The sequence below is a fragment of the Panicum virgatum genome, chromosome 3K (assembly GCF_016808335.1).
Source record: "Panicum virgatum strain AP13 chromosome 3K, P.virgatum_v5, whole genome shotgun sequence".
NCBI lineage: Eukaryota > Viridiplantae > Streptophyta > Magnoliopsida > Poales > Poaceae > Panicum > Panicum virgatum.
Window position 1 is genome coordinate 35,672,034 of NC_053138.1, and position 23,194 is coordinate 35,695,227.

At 46.3% G+C, this 23,194-nt stretch overlaps 1 pseudogene; it reads left to right on the forward strand.

The window, feature by feature from the left end:
* LOC120700880 overlaps positions 1–23,194 on the forward strand; it is a 146,231-nt pseudogene that overhangs the window by 71,278 nt on the left and 51,759 nt on the right.

Consider the following 23,194-nt stretch of genomic DNA (forward strand, 5'->3'; position numbering starts at 1 on the left):
CAAGCTTTTTACCTCATGCACGTAGTATCTGACTGTTATGCTATTTTCTGATGTTACAAGATCATCGAAAACTTATAAACAACCTGAAGTTTATTCAGGACTACCTTTGTTCTTTTGAGTCACAGGTAAGTTTTCCTTGATCAACAGGGTATAATATATTTTCGATTGTTATGTTATCATCTAATGTATTTTGTCTAATGTTAGAGTGTGTATTTCTGAACTTTTTTATATAAAAAAAATCTTGCTCAGGGATTAACCATTGTTGACATCTCAACAAATTCTTTTCCTCAAACGTTGGATTGGCTTCACAGTTATCTTCTTCAGGTACCTACAAATAACAAACATTATCTGCTTTACTTTCTTGCTAGCCATTGTCCCGTCCCTGACCCCCCAGTTACTTCATGCTAATATCTTTTGTTTAATGTTTCTGGGAGAAAGTCCAGCTCCTTCATATTTGTGTAATGCAACATAGTTCCCTCAGTCACAAATAAGTGGCATTTTTGGGTGTCTCCAAAATACAACTTTGAGTATTTGATTAATAGTATGAAACCACTTTCCCATGCAAATCCACTCATGAAATTTTGAAATATCAGAACTCAACACATAGGAAGACTTTGTAATTTAAGTTTAGAATAGTTGACTTCGGATAACCAAAGAAAACAACTTATCTGTGAGATTGGAGGTGGTATCTCGCTAGAAATATTCCGTTATTATCAAATTGCCAAATGAAAAATGATGCATCTTAGGATTTGCATATACAGAAGTTGATGTATAGTGGTCAGTTATTATTTCTCTTCTTGGCACCTGATTTTCATTGGCAGTGAATCGAGCGAGGTCTTTTGGCTGCGTGTTCAGAAAGCTGCAATCAAGGGGGAAATTGATCGATATATGCGCCTGTTTCCTGAGGCATTTTATATCTGGTTGTCTTAATCTATTGTGCGGCCAAGGAGGAATCGCTGCAGTGGTAGTGTGCACTGGTATTCAATCGACATTTGTATTCATATTAGATTGACAACATATAAAACTTGAAACTTGGTGACTGTTGTTCATGCAAAGAGAAGCTCTCTCCCTGCAAGCAGGAGTATAAAAGTCGAAACTTGTTGACTCTATTATTCACCAAATAATCACTTATCTGGTGAGCAGATTGATTAATTGTTATTCACCTTGTCACTACATGTAATGTTGAATACAGAGACAGACCCAATGCAATGACGACATGTGTTTCTAGCAAGCAAAGCAATGCGATAGAGAAGAAGAAATTGCGGCAGTACTCAGGTGCTGCTGCTATTGCTAGTTGCGTCAAGATCGAGCTTCATCTGTTGCTAGAAGCTCTTGCCCTCCGGCTTGGCGGAATAGAAGAGCCTCACGAAGCTCTGGTGGTCCACCGTCTTGTACATGGGCAACTCCGGCTCTTGGTTTGTCATTGTCAGAAGAGGGCCAATCATGGCATGGATGTTCGGTGAGTGGAATGCTGCTACGGACAGGCACGCTCTCTCCGCGTTGATCATGGCACGGTGTTGTATGCTCCGATACCTTCCGATCGTGAAGATCTGCTTGTTGCATTGCATGGATTCGCATCATCAATAAATCCATCCAGCAGCATCCATCAACAAAATTTTAATTTCAAAGTTCTGATATCTACCATTACAACTCATCTATTCTGAAACTTGCCACTATAATTCATCTACCTGATTCTTGTTATTTTCTACGTCTTCTGGATATCTAGGCTCACTGTCAGACTACTGTAAGCATACATATCTTTTGTATGGACCAAAACATCCGTGCTGCTTCTCTCCTCGCTAACATGTGGCACCCACATGTCAGTTTCTTCTTCAACCTCAGGCCATCCTCCATCACATAGCGGGTGCAGTACGGGGTGGCTCTAGCTTAGTCACACTGATCTCCTTCAGAGGCTTCTCAAATCCCTCCTCATCACCCTGCACGGAGTACATAGCAAGGACAGTGTTGTACCCAACAAGGCGGTATGGTGTTGAATTTTTCTTGCCTCCAGTCTTTAGATGAAGCAGCATCGAGTAGTTTTGCAAGGTCCAGCCCCCTCAGCTAGGGAAGCTAGGTGAGCCGTACAAATCACGATGAGTTGTTTGTGCCGACGAAGTGATAGCCAAGTAAGGCAGCTCTCGAGAGCACACCTTACCCAGCGGCATGCTCCAGGTCCGATCTCCTATAAGACAAATCGGGAGTAAAACCCAGCATTTAAAAACGGCATGAGTGGATTTGCATCAGAAAGTGGTTTCATAATATTAATCAAAGACTCAAAGTTGTATTTTGGAGACACCCAAAATTGCCACTTATTTGTGACTGAGGGGACTATGTTGCATTACACAAATATGAAGGAGCTGGACTTTCTCCCACAAACATTAAGCAAAAGACATTAGCATGAAGTAACTGGTGGAGGGGAGGAGGGAGGGGACAATGGCTAGCAAGAAAGTAAAGCAGATAATGTTTGTTATTTGTAGGTACCTGAAGAAGATAACTGTGAAGCCAATCCAACGTTTGAGGAAAAGAATTTGCTGAGATGTCAACAATGGTCAATCCCTGAGCAAGATTTTTTTATATAAAAAAGCTCCAAAATATACACTCTAACATCAGACAAAATACATCATACGATAACATAACAATCGAAAATATACAATACCCTGTTGATCAAGGAAAACTTACCAGTGACTCAAAAGAACAAAGGCAGTCCTGAATAAGCTTAAGGTTGTTTATAAGTTTTCGGTGATCCTGAGTAACATCAGAAAATAGCATAACAGTCAGATACTACTTGCATGAGGTAAAAAACTTGAAGGTCGGCCAACAAATTCAGCACTTATTTGGAACAATTGTACCACGCATCAACCTATTGTCGCATACAGTTATCCCCATAGGAGGACTCATACAACTTCAAGGTACAACCTTGCGAGACAGGTAGACACCAATTGTGAAGTATCTTCCATGTAGTACCCCTCTATGACTAAGCTAGGTGACTGAGACATCATACAAGCATTGCAGATAAATAACCACTGGTAGCATAGCTGTATGATATTAACCGTTAGGCAAGTACCACCATTTACCGTGCAACTATATTTTATGTCAAGTACAATTTCTTTTCACCATACAGGCTGCACAAAAAATTCAAAGAAATTACAGTTTGCCAATTGTATGTGTACCAAAGCTTTCACAGAGGCATAGATACCTGAGGAAGGCAATTATCTCTGAAAGCTCTAGTGGCTATCCGATCCTCTAACTATGCCTGAACACAACAACAAAGCAAATCAGAATAGGAGATAAAATATGAATCAATAATCCATGTAACTAGAGAGTAGAAGTGATCCTTGACAAATGTGCCCACATATCAGTAGATCTCAATCGAAAGGCATGTCCGGCCAGTGGGCTTTTGTTTTGGCAGCTTCCAAAAGAGGTCAGTAACAATAAACTTTTATCATTTACATGGGCAGTTCTTATTCCTCTTATGTATTCAATAAATACAACTGGTATTTCAAGGACATTAGAAACCAAAAGCATGTTAAACCAGTGAGAGAATAGACCTTGTGATCAAAATCAGACATCCTCAGCACAATTGGAACAACTATCGGTTCAGCGGCAGGTTTGACTTTCTTGGCGGTGTTATTCTTCGGTTGGCCCAAATCTTTGTGCCCATCACCTACAATGCATAGATAACAGTGGCTTCTTTTGAGTGCAATAGCAAAATTCACATAGTCACCTGGCACCTAGCATAGTACAGTACTCTAAAAACTTGGGAGGTACTTAAGATTTTATTCTTTGCTTCCTTATTTCGATTGTCCAATTTGGAATGCGCCCACACGTCAAAGAAAGATTATGCTCGTCTTATGCTAGTCTGAATATGGATACTTGAGCACTCAAGTGCGCTTTAAACTCGTTGGTTGTTGCAAGTAAAGACATATTGACCACATACTAATAACAAATTAATGCAGATTTCATTTTCACTTACTTTCATCTTTGGGATTTTTTCTTGAGAATGTGCAGAATCATGAGGAACAGTTTCGTGGCTCTCAACATAAGATATCCCTTCACTGATTCTACCTTCCTCCAGTGTGTAGTCCTTGCTTTTGACAAAGTTTTTATTTTCCTTTGTAGGACTTATTCTATTCTCCGCCAATCCATTTTTGGATTGATGTTCTGTCTTCCTTTCTACAGAGATGCCTGGATTTTTTAGAATCCGGTATCGTTTTCCTCTCCTTGAATTATCATCTCTCTTTTCCTTATCCATAAGATAAATGCTTGGATCCAAATGTATTCTCTGCAGTGAGATACAATCTAACATAAGATATGATTTATCTATACATATGCACCCATATTAACAGGTGTACATTATAAATCAATCATATGGATTGAACACATCAATGCTTTCTAGAAATTAAATTTACAATTTACTAGACAGGCAATACCTGCTGCCAAACAAATAGAAACACCAGGTCGTAAAAGACAACATTAGTATGCACAAAGGACCTGTCAGCATTTCATACTGCCTGCTAGTGTATTTGTATGCGCGTCATGGGCTCGGATGGTAATGCAAGCATGGACACAAGTTGTATACTGGTTCGGGCTCTAAAGGCCCTACGTCCAGTTCGGGCTCTCATGTTCTTGCACTCTGTTTGTGGTTGGGGTTACAAACGAGCGAGAGAGGGACGGGGCTCCCAAGTCTCTGTGTTCGTGCATGGGATGTGAGGTGGTTGATCGATTGGTCCCCCTGCCCAGAGCATGCTCTCTCCCTTTTATAGTTTAAGGGATAGAAGCTTACATTGAGCAAGGAAAGGGGAGAGGCATGGGGGTCAGGCGCCTCCGACCCCTGCCTGCTAACTATGGAGATGGTGGGCCCGCCTATCCCGTTGATCATGACAGGAGGGTGTCCGTCCCCCATCCTTGGCACTATGCAAGTCATGGAGGAACAGGGGTGCTGGATTCGTGCTGCTACTTGCGTCCTCATTCGTCAGGGTATGGGCATGGGCGGTACGCCACGTCTCGGCGTGATGTGCGTCACTGTGTTTCTTGTTGATGACCTTTGTTGGAGTGGTTGGGTCACGTTTCCCTCTAGATGGGACATGCTGACCCATCGCCCACTACGGTACGTACGGGGACATGGGGCGGTCACGACCTCGTTTTGCTGGGTCAAGTGTATAGACTCCTTTTTTACTGGTTGCGTCCTTCCTTTCCCGGAGGCCTAACATCGCCACGAGACGGAGCCCCTCCGTAGGGGTAGGGCGAGGCAGAACCCTTCGCAGGGGTCGGGCGAGGCGGAACCCCTTTGCAGGGGTCGGCTTTGTGGGCTGTTCTTGGCTTGATGGGCCTTCCCGGGCTAGTGTTCACGGTCCCCACCATCCTGTCATGGGCCGGGGTCGAGGATAAATAAGTAACGAGTGCCTTGGGGGTATCCGTCACTTTTATCCACGTCAGTAGCCCCCGACCCCCTTGCAATTATGTCAGAAGGCGTCACTTTTATCCCAGAGCGACGGAGACGACTGACCTCTGGCGGCCTCGCTCATTGTCCTTTTTCTTCAGTGGGTGCATGCGAGCGCACCCACTGGGTGTAGCCCCTGAACCCCTGGGTGAATCAGAGATTCACTCAGAGGTTCAAATGACCGTGTCGTCGAGCATCTCGAGTCGCCTGCTCGGATGTGTCACATCGCCACTGTTGCACATACACGAGCGTGCTTCAGTGGGCATGGCATGTAAGCTTCTGAGCTGGCATGACTGTCGACGTCGTGATTTCCGCTGGGTGTGCGTGAGCACACCCAGTGGGTGTAGCCCCTGAGCCTCTGAACGGATCAGAGATGGGCCTAGAGGGTTAATTGATTGCGGCCCAAAGTGGGCCCCTCACTTTGGAAGGGACTAGACGCTATCTTCTCTTGCTGGCGTGCGGTCGTGTCGTGCGGGCGCGGTTTCCTTTTTATCCCGCGGTTGGTTGGCTGGCCGGCATCATTTCGAAAGGATGTGTCGTTTCGGGCGGTCACTGGGCGGCCCCTCCCCACGAGCCTGGTGTGGCGGAACCACCCAAAATAAATTGGATTAGTGCGCTAACCATCGTTGCAAAGGCAACTCTGATCCAACTCGCACGTACCTCGGCGGTTCCTCGAGTAAAATCTCGATTAAAGCCACGAAAAACCGGGATCGAATAAACAAACCTCACACGAAGGCAAGTCCAGAGAGTACAACAACACGCATTTCATACATCACAGAGTCTTGCGGCGGAATTTAAAATTATTACAGACCAGTTCTGAAAGTAAAGACAGTAGTACTACATAAGTCTTATCTACAACAGTCCATCAGAGTTCATTTATTCAGCAGAAGTTAAAAGCGCGGTAACTAACGATAACATGACATCTCGATAAAGCCCATACGAGACATCGCTCGGAAGGAGAAGCGTCAGCACCAGCTGAGGATCACTCCCACTCCACAGACCAACCCGGAGGTAGAGTACAAGGGTAAGTCAAACTAGCAATCATATCCTCAAAGTTCTCACCTGAAAACAAAGCCACAAGGAAGGCTGAGTATACTAATACTCAGCAAGACTTAACCATCAACGGATATAACTTAGTCCACTTAACTAGACATACAAGGCTTTTTGGCTGGAGGGGTTTGTTTTGCCGAAAAGCAACCAATAGTAGATCCTTACTTTCCGATTTTAGCTTTCATGATTCTAGTTCAATTAACCATTCTAAATGAGCATCTATCTCTAGTCATCCATGTTAGAAACAATTCATCATCCATCAATATTTATCATCATCTTCCACTTGTTACTCTATGTGGCAAAAATGTTAAGCAGTCTCATTGTCAGTGAGCGGCAGAACGATTCGAATCAAGTTTCTTAACCTTGCAAGGCAAACCTAACCCACACGTATGGGGAACGAAGTCACCCACATAACATCTCCCCTTTCTTTCCCGTCCGTGGATCAGGGCCACCCCCCCCCCCCTCGACTACAGAGTACGGCTACTCTGCACCCGCATGTTGTGCGCATGAGAACGATGTGCAATGTTCAAAGAGGATGAGGGTAAAGTCCACTCCCAGGTCCAATCAGGTACTTTAGCTTACCGATTACCATATTCTTCGGCATGTGGTTAGTACGTTCAAACGCTTAACAAAGTTACCATAGACTGCGACCTTATTAATTTTTCTCTCTATGATGGGGTCCCATGATCCCATCTACAAACCTTATATTTGTAGTATGTAGGAAAATAGTCAGATCCTATAATCTCGCGAGTAGCAGAAAACTACTCGACTTTTACCGGTCCTAGTTAGCAAAGCCTCTAGTCGATGTAACCGGGTAATAAATCATAGGAACCTAGGATCATGCATCTAAGGTTTCAATCAATGCCTGAACATAAATGCACAAATAAATAATAGTACAATATATATTGTATAGATTAAAAATAATAGGCATTAGATGCACTGGGGCTTGCCTTCCTGGGTACTGCTAGCCTTGGGCTCTTCCGAACTTTGGTTCGGGTCTTGGATAAGTCCAAGCGTGTTCACTTGTGCATCAGCGGTGTCAACCTCGCGTGTTGGCACCAACTCGTAGGTACCGTCAGCGAGATTGGCAGTTTCTATATGAATGCAACAATGAATTTTATTACAACATGATACAAACACATTTCTTTCCTTCACTATAAAGTTGTAGTCCAATAAAAGATGGTTTGTTGTGGTGATCTTAGTTAACTTTATTTACTAGGCAATTGTTTATAGAGTAGTTCTAATCTTAACTTTTCTTCATAAAATGAACTGGGTGGCGGTTTTTAATGCGAATTAAAATTCACAAAGTAATTTGACTATTTCAACTCGTAATCTAGAAACAGTTTCTGCAGCTACCAAATTTATACAAAGTAGTACATCTAATCATCAACTTGCAGTAGAAATTTCAGCTAAAAACAGTAAGGCATGAATCCATGAAAAATACTCAAAATAGATCATGTTTAAAAGAAGATGAATTCCCACAGATCAAACTACAACAGTTCTAAAGCTCAAATTTTTGCAGAGAAGTCTACACATGGTCCTAAACATATTGTAAATATTTCATAATTTTTCTAATCTTAAACAGGAGTAATAAATTCGACAAAATTAAACCAGCTATAGTAAAACTAATTAGTACAGAAAGTTCTAGAGTGTTTCTGGATCTTAAATTTTTCAGACATGAATATATGGCCAGCATGAAGTTCCAAAAAAATTTCCAGATTTTTTTAAGCAAGGAAACTATTTATCATAATTAAAGACTACTTAAAAAGCATTAAAACAAATATATAGTTAAACAGATCTAAAATTTCTCAAACTTGCACAACAGTAATATTTTAGTTACATACATACAAGTAAAAAGTTTCATACATAGAACCTCAATATTTCTACCATCATTAAAACATGAGAATACTAGTAGATCTAGAAATCTTGGAACTTTGACTTAGTTATTGATGTCAAAATGTGTTCAAATTTTTACCAGACCCTAGTAATAGTACAATACAAATTTTAGCCAAAAATCACATAAAGTTACTAAGTGGAACTCCTAGAACATTTAAAGTATATTTATTCTATTATTTTTCTTGGATTAAAATTCAGACAAAAAATGAAGATGTGGATGTAACAAAACTTGTATATTTTGTTGTAAGGATTCCAAAACATTTTATTTTGCATTTTTCTGATTTTTCTACAATTTTCTAGGCATTCTTGAATTTCACTGATTCATGTTGATAGGGCTCATGCACTTTTGCAAACTAACCCCTGGAATCCAGGTTTTTATTTACAAGGAGGCCCTTGGCCAGTTGGGGAAGAACAGAGCCCAGCCCGCCGGTGGTGTTCCGGCGAGGACCAGCCTCATCGGCGGGGGCTAGGTGGGGTAAAACCTAGAGGGAAGCCGTGCGCACCTTTTGGTGCTAGGAATCGAGGTCTGGGCGGTCGGGAAGTGGCTCGTTGGCGGTGAGGGGCGGAGGTTGGGCGCGGTCGACGCCGGCGAGGGGGCACCGGTAGTTCTGGGCACCGGGCTTTAGGCTCCAGAGCACCACCGAGCAACGAGGAAGGCGATGCTAGGGTTGGTTGAGGCAATGTGGGGCTGGGGTGGTCTGGCCACGACGAGCTCGAGCTCGCCGTCGGCAACGGCCGCGGCGGACTGAGAAACAGCGGCTCACGCGAGTTCGATGCCCTGGGCTTCTCTTTGTAGTGGAGGAGGCATTGGGGCGAAGATAACGTGCCCTAGGGGAGGTCGATTCGGAGCCGGGGCACTCGACGGCGTCGCCGCTGGCCGGCGGGCGGCGTGTGGAGCGCGCTCCTGGACGCGTGGCGCGGCCACGAGATGCCAAGGGTGCCCGGTTTTGCCAATACCGGGGGCGCGTGGGGCCACTTGGCCGTGCGCTCACCTGCCCGGACGCAGTCTATGTGCGCCGGCGGCGTACGGCGCCACCAGCCACGCCGAGAGGGAGAGGGGAGAGAGAAACAGAGTCAGGGGCAGAACCATAAATAACTCGAAGTTCTGTATTCAGTTTACAAAACTCAATTTTTATCCTTTCTCTTGGCCTCAAAAGAAAAACTGATGAATACCATTTTTGTTCAGTTTTTCGAGATCTACAACTTTCGTTTCAGGCACTTTTTCATTTGAGCAACGGTTTGTGAGTTAAATTAAAAGATTCAAATACTCCATAAAAGGCTTCAACTTGATTTGTTTAATTAGGCTGAATTTGGGCCCACTTCCATTTAAGTACATGTTACTAATTGTACCAGAATTTTGTGTACAATCTTTTGGTGTGGTGATTTGGACATGAAATATAGTTGGAACATTCTTAATTTGCCCTCACAAAAGTGAAACCAATATTTGAATTTGAATTTCCTTTATCTTTGGTTGTCATTTAATACTTGTTTGCTTTCTCATTAATTCTCCTCTTTGTTCTAATTTGTCTATTAATGACTTTTAAAAACCTAGGGTGTCACACTTAGCGCGCTGCTATGAAGGAGGTTGCCCAGTTCTGTGCCGCTGCGGCAGTTGTCTGCCTAGTGTTGTCCCGTCGCGACACCCCTTTTTAGGGTGGTTTCTGTTTCCCTCGTGAGGGAGGGTTCTGTTTTCCCCGTGAGGGCGGCTCTCCCGGGGACGAGGCAGAGTTGTCAACGCGCGGTTTGCTCCATCACCTGCTTTTTGCTATAATTAGGGACACCAGCGGGTTTCATTTCCTAACCAGCTGCTCTTGCTTCCGTCATCCCTACTTGCATGACAATGGAGCCATTTTCTCCCACGTTCGTCCCCTAGAGAGGCGTAGTTGGTTTCTCAGAATGTGGTTCTAGAAGGATACTTGCGAGCAGGTCGGGATCCTCTCTGGGAGAAGGTGCCTCACTCTACTTTTCCCTGCTTCGAGTAATTGAGGCAGGGAAGAGCAGAGCGCACGTGCCGTCGTTTGGCAAGCCAGGCCACTCCTTCCGTCGTCCCTCGGCGAGACGAAGCGGGGTGAGGCACAGCTTGCAGGCGGCGCTCTCGGCGTCCACTCCAGTGGATGCCAGCTACGGGAAGGAATTCCTCATTCCATCTTGCGAGCCGGCACTGCTGGAGGGTTAACGACTCTCGGAGGAGACGAAGTAGGTTGGCCGACGGCGGTGGTGACTATGCCGCTGGCCAGCACGTACCCGTACAGTGCCTTCGAGGGGGTAGATGCCAGAAGGAGGCTAGCGAGGAAGGTGTTCTACCACGTCCCCTATTCTGGCTGCAACTTCCCCCATGATAGGCAAAATTATCATCTTCGCGGTGATAACATTTTTTGTACTCCTAAACGGCCGTGTGCCGGCTGTATTCAGTAATACACGTGTTTTCTCTTGTGGGAATAGAGTCGAATGTTCTTCCCTGGTTCGCAGAGGTGGGTCTTGGTCCGTCCGACCCCCCCTCTATTGCTCCTAACGGAGGTGGGTGTCGGTCCGGCCGACCCCTGTTTTGTATATTCGAGAGGATAACCGTCCATTTCGCATGGCATTTCATGGTTGTAGATTGCTTGTTCATTTGTTCGTGCTTATGTCACGGTTTTGCTTCCCTGTCCGTGATCCATGGGATCAGAGGGGGTGAACTCGGGCCACATGCCTCATTGGCTCGAGTGGTGAGTTCGGTGAGCTCACTAACGGGTGTGCCCAAGTTATTCTTCTTGGTGGTCCATGTGAAGTCCATGTCCGTTATGCGCAACGGGGTCGGCAGAGCCTGCTGGGGGCACTTCACAGCTCCATGGCCTGCATCTCGGCAGGTGCCCGAGCTGTTCGACCAGCTCGGGTGGCCCGATGGCCTTCCCTCCAATGGGAATCCTGTGGGATGGCTCGAGGCCTGGATCGGACAGGAGAGTTGAGATGACCCGTCCCTGCCAGGGCAGGTCGGGCTTGGGCCGCTGGTGCTCATCTTTGTCCTCCTCCCTGGCTCTGTTTGACACAAGGCAACCTCGAGCCCTCCGCGGACCGGTCTTCGAACCTTGGTCGGTCAGACGAATCCTTACCTGGATCCATATGGCACGCCAGTGCCACCACCACGCTTTCCTGCATAGTGGGTAATGCAATATCAAGCAGTTTGTAAATCGAGAGGGCAGCTGGACCTACCGGGCCAGGGAGTTGTCGTAATCGTCGTTGGGCTAGCATTCGAGCCCTTAGGCTGATTGTGGGCCATTTATGCTGCTTGCGCTATCCATGGATCTTTTTTACCATTTTACCGAGGGGTAACTTGGTCAATTTGTCCTTTTGCATGTTCCCCCATGCGTCGCAACTGTTGGAGTCATGCGCCCTGGTTTAATGGGACACGACATGTCATGGGGATCGATCTCATGAAGGTAGTCGCGAGAATCGAGGAGGTGGTTCGTCTTGCTCCCCTCTTTTTTGGGCCGCAGCGGCTAGAGCATGGTACCCTGCTTCCTCATTCCAAGGAGTTCGAAAGAAAGGAGAGAGCAAGAGACTGAGAGCGAGAGCCCCTCACCTTCGCCACTGCTGCAGCTTCCACTACCACCGATCCAGCGAGCCCCTGAGCCCCAGAGGGCCACGTCATTCTAGCAACACTCTGACGCGACCACTTCGCGCCTTAACGGGCTAGTGGCCAAAGGACTCGTGTGCCCGCTCACCGCGGCACAGGAGTGGATCATCCCCTCCAGCGGGTCGGAGCCGCAACCGCCGGCGGGGTACGTCATCTAGTTCGTGCATTTCCACGAGCGGGCTTTGCAACGCCCGCCCATGAGTTCTTTCGGGGGCTACTGCACCACTACGGGGTGGAGCTGCAGCATCTGAATCCCAACGGGATTCAGAATATCTCCACCTTCATCGCCCTCTGCGAAGGCTTCCTCAGCATCCCTCCAGTATTTGAGCTGTGGAAGTACTTCTTCGCCGTCTCCCTCGTCCAAGTGTAGGTCGATAGTGTGCCGGTGGCCGTGCCCGTGGGCTGCGCTGGCATCCACCTCTACAGCGGCGGTGACTGGCGACACGACCGCTACATTGACATTCACCTCAAGAAGACGCACAAGGGGTGGCATGCCACGTGGTTCTACATCAAGAACGACGTGGAGGCCCCCCTCCCACGCTTCACCGGTCGGCCCGTGACGGAGGCTCCGCTCACCTAGAAGCATGGTCCAGTGAAGAAGGAGCAGGGGAGGCTTGCCGGTCTACTGAGGGTGATTCAGCAGTTGAAGGCACGAGGACTCACCGGCAGCGGCGTCGTCGGGGTGTACCATGCAAGCAGGATCGCGCCCATCATGGCGCGGTCCCTCCTGCTGTACGAGATGGTCCCCGGCATAGAGCTTGCCGAGACTATCATGGCGCGGGTGGGGGCAGTCCCATGAAGATCCAGCAACGACTCTGGGAGGCGTTCGAAGGTCAGCCGTCGTATCCCGAACCCCAGCAGCCACCGATGCTTCCGGAGGCCAGGGCCGTCAATGTGGTAAGTTCCTATCCGACCCCCAATCCCCTTCCACCTTCATTCCTCGTTCCTAATTTCCTTTGCCATTTTGATTTCTTAGGACCGGTCTTCTTTCTGCCTCTCCCGTGCCCCGCTGCCCGAGGACGCAGTCGCGCAGAGGTGAATCTTTGCGCCGCCGAGGTGAGGAAGAAGAAGAAGGAAGCGAAGAAGAAGAAAAACCTCCAGCTGGAGGATATGAAGTGGAATCTCACCAGGCGTTGGAGAGCCGACTTGATCTCAACCAGCGATGAGGAGGATGGATTGAACAAGCTATGCGTCGATGACGACGACGATAGCGATGGTGAGGACGGCGGCGGCGAGGAGGGGAAGCGCATAGATTGGGTGGCCCTGGCCCACGATGAGGAGGATGCCGAGGGTGGCCAGACATCCCCAGTTCCTCCTCGACGCAGGCAGCTCACACTCCTCTCGCGCTAGCGAGTAGCCTTGGGCAGCCCGTCGTGTCGCCCGGTGCAGGACCGGTGGCACGAATGCTGGACAAACGCCACGACGGCTTCGGGTCATCATCAGCAGGAAGGATCCCGAAGCAGGCTCGCTCATCCTCAGTCCAGTAAGTCTAACTACCCTAAAAGTACCTCACTTCCTTGCGCTTGATTGGTTTTTGTCTGACCCTCTGAGTTTCGCAGCGTGGATAACGCCAGTAGGAGGCTACAGCTTGCACCGCGCAAGGCTCTTGCCAAGCGAGGTGTGGTTCTGAGGGTCAATACCCCGGCGGGGTCGGGGAGTCGAGGCGGCGATTTCCCATCGGTCCTAGTTGGGCAATATGCTCCGTCATCGGAGGGGCCTGGCAGCGGCGGGGACACGGTCGCTGCATCGGCTAGGGCCAGCTCCGGGGTGCCGCGGCGATAGTGGCAAAACTGTCACGGAACCTCGTCACCCCTGCGGTTTTGGTAAATCTTCCAACACCCGTTTTGAGTTCTTTCTGTTCCCTCCTCCGCGTATGACCCCTGTCTCCCTTCTTCTCATTGGTTTGGCAACAAAGGAAATGGAGATCCGGGACCAGGAGCGCCGAGCCCTGGAGGCAAAGGCCAGGGTGATGGTGGAGGAGCGTCAATCCCTGGAGACGAAGACCCGGGTGATGGTGGAGGAGCTTGCCTCGATTCGTCGTTCCATGGAGGAAGAGCGTCGGACGAGAGCAAATGAGCTCAGTGCTTTTCATCAAGCCCTGACAGTGGCTTCTTCTGAGTGCAGCAGCAAAACTCACATAGTCATCTGGCACCTTACATAGTACAGTACTCTAAAAACATGGGAGGTTGTTAAGATTTTGTTCTTTGCTTCCTTATTTCAAAACTGGGAGGCATGTGTTGACGCCGTTTTTTGACACGTGTCAAGATAAATGATGAAGTGGAGAAGTATTGCCTAATTGGATGAAGCCAGTGTTGACGCTCACTAATGACCATTTCCAGGTGTCAACTTGATCAGAAAATCAAGAGAGTTTGCATTTCTTACACGCATCCTTATCCAATAAAGTTCCTAAATCACACTTTACCTTTTAGAATATGCAAGTTGTGTTTTCAAGCTAATATGCAGGTTACAAGCACACTTTGGCCCGACACAAAATCATAGAAAATATCAGAGTACCGATTCAGACTCAAATGGACCAAGTGAAGCCCAAGAACTGAAGCAAACCCAGCTGGGGCAGGCCGTGCCTCAACTTTAGGACAAGGGGAGACCAAGACAAGCCCACTCCAGGAAGTTGGGGGCAGTTGGCGGCCCGGGCAGGCCGACCGACCTATCTGGTTGGCTGGCCAGGCCTGTGGGCCCCACCGCCTCAACCAAGGCATGTGGCGCTTCAATGTTGGCTCACAACGTCGGTTTGGGGTGCTGTAGTCTGTGGCTCCCTGCTATAAATAGAAGGGGGGTTGAGAATAGAACACACACACACACACACCTCTTCCTCTCTTGCATTCCTTGCATAGTCTTTAGGCTTAGTGGAGTTTAGGAGAAGTCTAGGAGTCATCGAGTCGCCGGAGTTACTCGAGAGTCTGGTATGGGTTCATCTCTAGCTCTCTCTTGTAATATTCGGTCATTTGTAATAGAATTAGACTATGGTTATCGATATCTGCTTGAAGTATATTCTGAGTTATCGAGTATATGCTTCTTGTCATGGTTGCGTTATTATTCAATGCTTGCATTGCATGATCGCCCTGTGCTTGAGATGGTTAGTCTTTTGTTCTTAGAACTCTATCAACTGCTCCAGTATTCGTATGATTGCTCTAGTGTTATGTATGTCCATCCGGAGGGTGGGGGCTCTGCGCGGGACACTAGAGTATCCCTTACTAGTGTAGATATGGTGTCTACATTAGCTAAGAGTTGCTAGATGTCAACTATACCCACGATTTGTAGAGGTAGCCGGCAGGTGGTGACAACCCTGTCCGTTCCTTTTAGTAATCCTCCACGTTCAGTATGGGGGGTAGGAGGTACATAAAGTCACCAGGGTGTACGGGCTCCTCCCGTTACTTCGATAGCGATCTCCCTGTTGTGTAGTTTAATCTCTGATGAGCTAACTAATGAGAAAGTGTAGATATAGCTAGCCTAGTATAGCTGACTCGAGCTCTGACTTTTACCTTTCTCCCGGCCTAAAGTAACCTTTATTCTTTTATCCAAGAGAGTAGTTTGTGTGTGTGTCACACTACCTCCTACCATGTTATTATCTTACCCCTATTTATGCATGAGAATATCCAATCTAGATAGAGCTCACCAACTGATCTATATATTCTCTCACTCATCGCCTTCCCTGCGGAAATATAAATGACACCCCGGTATACTCCCGGGTAAAATGCTATAGCGGTATTCCGTGCGATTGCGGATCTATTCGTGGTTCATGAAATACTGCCGTCCCAAATTGGTGTCTGCGGGCGTCATCGCTAGGTGACATTGGTAGGCGCCAACAAGCATTTTTGGCACCGTTGCCGAGGAAGGCACAGAGTGAAATATATAGACAGAGTTGTGAACAAAATCGAAATTGGTATTCGCTTGCTAAACAGGCTAACTTGTCTTTGTTTTCTTATCTTCGTTGATATGAAAACAAGGTAGTGTATGACCGGTTTCGACTTGCCACAAAACTTTCATTCCGATCCAGTGTCACTTTTGAGGAGGATGCGAGCTCGTCTCGTATCATATCGAAGATCACTCTCGGCAGTTGATCCAGTCATCAAATCATCGTTAGCTCCTAGAGCTATGGCCCAGAAGACACTCCGTGATTACTCTGCTCCGTCTGCTAGCCAGGTCCCGACTGGACCCGAGGTTAACACCGGAGGAGCAAATTTCGAGATCAAGACAGGTCTCATTACGATGGTGCAGGCCAGCCCATTTTGTGGCAGGGCCAATGAGGATGCCAGCGCTCATCTCCAGCAGTTCCTGGAGATCTGCAGTACTTTTGTTATCAAGGGTGTATCGCAAGATGCAATCCGGCTCCGTCTATTTCCGTTTTCTCTCTTGGGGAGAGCGAAGCATTGGTTTTATGCTAACAAGGCTGCTGTGGATACTTGGGACAAATGTGCCAAGGCGTTCCTCTCGAAGTTCTTCCCAGCGGGCAAAACCAATGCCCTTCGTGGTCGGATTTCGAACTTCCAGCAGGCATCAAATGAGTCAATTCTGGAAGCTTGGGAGAGGCTTCAGGAGTATATTCTGGCGTCTTCACACCATGGAATGGATAATTGGCTCATTCTACAGAACTTCTATAATGGGTTGACACAGTCAGCCCGTGATCATGTGGATGCCGCTGCGGGTAGAGCTTTCTTCTCGCTGACCATTGAAAGAGCTACATCATTGATCGAGAAGGTAGTTTCCAACCAAAGGTTGGAGCGATGATCGCCTCCAACCGCGCCAGCGAGGTATGCACTCCGTCAAGGAGGCCGACATGCTCACTATGAAGAGTAATCTCCTCCTCAAGAAATTTGAGGATTATTCCCAAGATAAGGCTTAGATGCAAACACTGCAAGCCTTGGAAACTCGCATGACGTGCGAGGTCTGCGGGAATGTTGGACATTCAGGCGACAATTGCCCAGAAACCCAAGAAGAAGCTCTATTCCTCAATGGCAGCAATGGGTTTCGTCCACAAGGAGGTCAGGGGTGGAATCAACCACGCCCATATTACCAAGGAGGTAATGGGAATTCGGATTCTTTCAGTCCTAACCAGCCTACCTTGAGAGATCTTGTCTACGGCCAAGCGAAGATCAATGAGTCCCTTCAGAAGAAGTTGGCCTCTATAGACAAATCTATGGAGACTATCCATGCCAAGATGGACGGATTCTCCACCACTATGAAGAACCAGCTGAGTTTCAATAAGGCGCTAGAGACTCAATTGGCTCAACTAGCTGCTGCTACACCTGCTGCTGAATTAGGGAAGATTCCGGGGCAACCCGAATCAACTCTAGAGAGCGTAAATGTCATCAATGCTATGTGGAAGGAGCCACTTAGCAGGACACCCCTCAGCTATGTAGAGAGGCTCACACGCCCAAGAAGAGGTGCGTGGGGCGAGTTAGCAGCCACAATAAGAGAAGATCCCGGAACCCCAGTGATCAGCTGCTCAATCTTTGATTATGAATTTGATCACGCCCTTTGTGACCTTGGAGCCAGCAGTCAACATCATGCCCAAGGTAACTTTCGAGAAGATAGGCTATCCATCAATTTCCCCTACCACTATGTGTGTTCAGCTGGCGGATTCTACGATAAGATATCCAGAAGGAGTTGTGGAAAGGTTAATGGTAAAAGTCAAGAATACCTACATATGAATAGACTTCGTAGTCCTTGATATGGAAGGAGATCTTGGAATTCCGCTCATACTTGGGCGACCATTCCTCAAGGATACAAATGCCAGAATTGATGTGGGGAGAGGAAGAATCAGCCTCCGTATCATGGGAATGACCATGAAATTCAAGTTCCAAAACAAAAGGGAGGTATTCCTAATTCATGAGGATAGCGAGAAACAAGGGCTATGGGTAGAGCCAGGTTGGGATGATCATGATTATCATCCCCCTTCCAAGCCAGCTCGGGAGGATTGGAGATTCATACTCCACCAACCGAGCCAGTGGAATATGACCAGAAGATCCCTGATTTCATCACCAATATAGTATGGGAAGATCTGGAAATCATCTATCCAACATCCGAGGATCCTGTTCCTGCACTGCCTACGCCATCAAAGAAGACCAAGAAGGTGTGGCGCAAGAAGAACAAGACGTCATCGACCGCTACTACTTCTCCAGGTAGGGACGAAACGACCTCAACCTGATCAGGTATGGAGAAAGGTCCTGCTTTTCGACCCTAAACTAAGAGCTAGCTTGGGGGAGGTTCCCTCCCCTAAGTCAATTGTATCCCTTTATTTGCTTTCAACAAAAAATTGATAAAAACATTCAAAAACAAAATAAAAATTTACTGCTTTATTTCCCTTTTCCATGATGCGCGGTAAGAATGTTTTAACTCCCTTTTGATAAGTTGAAAGGATGAGTTTTGCTTTGCTCTATCATGTTTGTTGTGCCTAGTTTGAAAATAAGAGTTCCCTTGAGTTTATATTCGTTGGTTATACAAATATGTTGCCAATAAACCTGAAAGTTCCATGGGTTGCATATGCTTGATCCGAGTCTAAGTTGTTGTGAGTTTAGCTATGGTAAATAAGGTTATGCAAGCTTATTCTAGTGATGTTTGAAGTCTGGAGCTGTTTTCAAAAAAAATTAAAAGGCAAGTTTCCCAGCGATATGCAATGTCCTACTAGAGCCATATGTCATATTCCATGAAAAACCCTTATACATTTGTTGCTTGATTTTCTGTTGAGTTTTGTCAAATTGGGTGACCCTAGTAAGATGCTCTTCATGCTTTCTCGATCATAAGCACATACACGTCCCATCCATTTGTATATTCCTACACTGGGAATTAGCACCACTATCCATTCCACATCAATAAATGCTCCATGTCTCGGTGATCTCTCTCGTAGAACATCCCTGAAACTGTTGTCGATCAAAACCCACCGGCGAGTAGCGACAGGCAACACGAAGAACCGGGAGGTCGCCAGGGCGCTGGCAGGCACTGCTCCCTCGTCAACGGCCCACAATTCCAGCACACGCCGCGGCTTTGTAAGACACAGGGCGTGCCACTTGACCTATACTCGATCAGGAAGGTGCGAATGTGCTTGCGACGATTTGCCTGCATACACAAACACGTGGAAACATAAGTCCGAACCGTGGTCGGCTCCCGGGGACGACTCTTGCATTGGCTTTAAAGAGCCGATCGAGTCCCGGTGTCAGATTGAATCTGCTTATATCCGGATATTGATAAATAAGGCAAATAACTGTAAAACTACTTCAATTAAATCTAGATAATCTAATCCACGACGGTAAAAGCTTCACTGCTAGATCGGAACATCCTACACGTAATTGGGCCTAATGAGCGTAATAAATAACTAAACCTTAACCAGAATAGAGGCCTAAGAACAGGCTAAAGCCAATTCCCGGATCAATTCCCTGTTAAGACTAAGGCAAAGCATCTAATACATCACCGGATCATCCAACCCTTTTGCAAGGCCTAACCTAGCAGATATTACGCCAATTCTTAATCATAAGAACAAACCGTAACAGATTAGATCTACTAGATGGAAAAGAAGCAGGGTTTTGTCTCCGTGCAACTAATTCTATGCAATAAGAATTAGCATAAGATTAAAACGTGGCTGCATAGAAATAACATGATATTCGTAGATGGTAAGCAACAAAAGCATAATGAATCTACTGAAAGCCATGCTACGAACATGAAGATAACTAGTACTACTCGCCATAAAAAATGCTTCAGTATGAGTAATACCAAGGTAAAAGCAAGAACAACGCTGCCCTGATCGCAAGAAGTGATCAGGGCAACATGGCGCTTACTTGGATGAAACCCTAGAACTAGGGGTGGCGATGCGCCGAAAGTTGTTGATTGCAAACGTGATGACGTTCTCCTCTTTACAAATACCATAGGATACATATTTATAGTCCGAAGACTTGGGAAACAATCTAAACTAATGTGTCCATATCGGACTCTATCTCTAACTCAATCTGAACTAAATCTAAGCATACATGGCCCACACGGCCCAAATGCTAACGCAGGAGCCGATTCTTAAGCCTTCTTCAATTTCTTCATTAAGCCCAACTCACTCGCGGCCCATTAATTAACCTGTTAAATTATGGCGATAACAGAAACAAAATAAAGTCAGATTATGGTTGCCCCAAAAAGAAGAGAAAAGATGGCATGCCAAAGAAGCATGACCCAAAAAAAGGGGAGAGAAAAAGGGGGTAATTATGTCTCAAAAAAAAGAAAAAGAGAAAGAGACAGGGATGATTTGAGAGAGAAAAGCCATTACCTCAAGGAGTAAGCCATATTCATCCATCTATCCATCCATTCATACACTTGTACCTTTTGATCGAGATTGCATGACTTGTTTCTCTATGGATCCTCTCTTTGACTTTACAATAAATAGAATACAAGTGTGCTCTGTTCTTATCCTACCTTGAGCTCCACAAAGGCTTGTAGTAGTAGGGAAGATCAAAGGCAAACACTGCCCAGGTAAGGAAATACAAGATGAGTGCCTCGAGAGAGTTATCCTGGAGCTTTGCCATGTTTTCAAAAATCTTTCAAAAAAAAGTGTCTCCAGATGGATTGAGGATCTATGAACAAGTAAGTACTGCTTTATGCACCATTCTAACTCTCAACAGCCCAAGACAAGGAGACAGCTAAAAAGCCCCATGAGGGAGTAAGGTAATTGAGCAAAGGTATGCTAACCAACTTATTTAAGCTTATAGATGAATCTCTTTGCTTCAGACTATAACATGACAGGTAAGATACGAGTCAAAGTGATTTTCTGATCAACAACCTGATTTGTCCTACTTTGCTCAGGACGAGCAAAGGACAGCTTGAGGGATCTTGTTGACGCTCACTAACGACCATTTTCAGGCGTCCACTTGATCAGAAAATCATGAGAGTTTGCATTTCTTACACACATCCTTATCCAATAAAGTTCCTAAATCACACTTTACCTTTTAGAATATGCAAGTTGTGTTTTCAAGCTAATATGCAGGTTACAAGCATACTTTGGCCCGACACAAAATCATAGAAAATATCAGAGTACCGATTCAGGCTCAAATGGACCAAGTGAAGCCCAAGAACTGAAGCAAACCCAGCTGGGGCAGGCCGTGCCTCAACTTTAGGACAAGGGGAGACCAAGACAAGCCCACTCCAGGAAGTTGGGGGCAGTTGGCGGCCCGGGCAGGCCGACCGACCTACCTAGTCGGTCGGCCAGGCCCGTGGGCCCCACCGCCTCAACCAAGGCACGTGGCGCTTCCCTATTGGCTCACAACGTCGGTTTGGGGTGCTGCAGTCCGTGGCTCCCTGGTATAAATAGAAGGGGGGTAGAGAATAGAACACACACACACCTCTTCCTCTCTTGCATTCCTTGTATAGTCTTTAGGCTTAGTGGAGTTTAGGAGAAGTCTAGGGGTCATCGAATCGCCGGAGTTGCTCGAGAGTCTGGTATGGGTTCATCTCTAGCTCTCTCTTGTAATATTCGGTCGTTTGTAGTAGAATTAGACTATGGTTACCGATATCTTCTTGAAGTATATTCTGAGTTATCGAGTATATGCTTCTTGTCATGATTGCATTATTATTCAATGCTTGCCTTGCATGATCGCCCTGTACTGGAGATGGTTAGTCTTTTGTTCTTAAAACTATATCAACTGCTCCAGTATTCGTATGATTGCTCTTGTGTGATGTCTATCCATCCGGAGGGTGGGGGCTCCGCGCGGGACACTAGAGTATCCCTTACTAGTGTAGACATGGTGTCTAGATTAGCTAAGAGTTGTTGGATGTCAACTATACCCATGGTTTGTAGAGGTAGCCGGCAGGTGGTGACTAGCTCTGACCGTTCCTTTTAGTAATCCTCCACATTCGGTATGGTGGGTAGGAGGTACATAAAGTCGCCGGGGTGTACGGGCTCCTCCCGTTACTTCGATAGCGATCTCCCTGTTGTATAGTTTAATCTTTGACGAGCTAACTAATGAGAAAGTGTAGATATAGCTAGCCTAGCACAGCTGACTCGAGCTCTGACTTTTACCTTACTCCCGGCCTAAAGTAACCTTTATTCTTTTATCTAAGAGAGTAGTTTGTGTGTGTGTCACACTACCTCCTACCATGTTATTATCTTACCCCTGTTTATGCATGAGAATATCGAATCTAGATAGAGCTCACCAACTGATCTATATATTCTCTCACTCATCGCCTTCCCTATGGAAATATAAATGACACCCCGGTATACTCCCAGGTAAAATGCTACAGCGGTATTCCGTGCGCTTGCGGATCTATTCGTGGTTCATGAAATACTGCCGTCCCAAATTGGCGTATGCGGGCGTCATCTCTAGGTGATGTTGGTAGGCGCCAACAGCCAGCATGCATGATGTGGAAACAAGCCGATGAAGCCGCTACGGATGGGCCGGGAGAGTGTTCTAGATTTGATAAACGGTGGGGTACAAAGGGAGTTGCCGATTTGGAAGGTGCCAGTGCGAATGGTATGGGAGTCGGCCAATAGTGCTGTTGATGATGGACCAAAAGAATATCCAGATTCGATCAAGATTCCGGTGGTTTGGTTTTGATTCGGTTTGTATTATTTAGGAAATCTCTTTCTTTTTTGCCAATATATGTGTTTGCCGTAATCGGCTAGGACTTGTTGGTTTAGGGTATAAATAGCAATTGTACAGGACCTAAAAAGGTGGATACAAATTCAATAAACAAAGCTTTACAATTCTCTCATGATTTACTTTCTTTGTCAGCGACTTCGCTATTTTTGCTTTCCGCGAGTTCTTTCTAGCGAATCAAGAAGGCCTCACATTCGAGCGACTTGATTTATTGGTGAGTTTTCAGTTACCGAGTAAATCTAAGCTTTAGTCAACTGGTGCATCGATGTTGCTTCGTTTAGATTTATTCAAAAGTTATCGAATTATATCTAGGTTTTGACTTCCGGGCATATCGCTGTTGTCTCATCTAGATTAGTTCACGATTTATCGATATTTGCTAGATTTATAGGTTTTTCCTATTGTTTTAGCTTTTATCAGATTTATCTGTTTTGAAACAAGTGAGATCGGTTGTAAAATTTTGTGATATCATCAAAATATTACAAAGCCGATTTAGATTTGTTTCAAGTGCTATCGAGTAGCTTCATTTAAGTTAGACATTCGTAACTTCTATATTGGTGTACGTGCACGATCGGCTATCTCTAGCCGATTCGTCATTTTCTGCATCAGTTG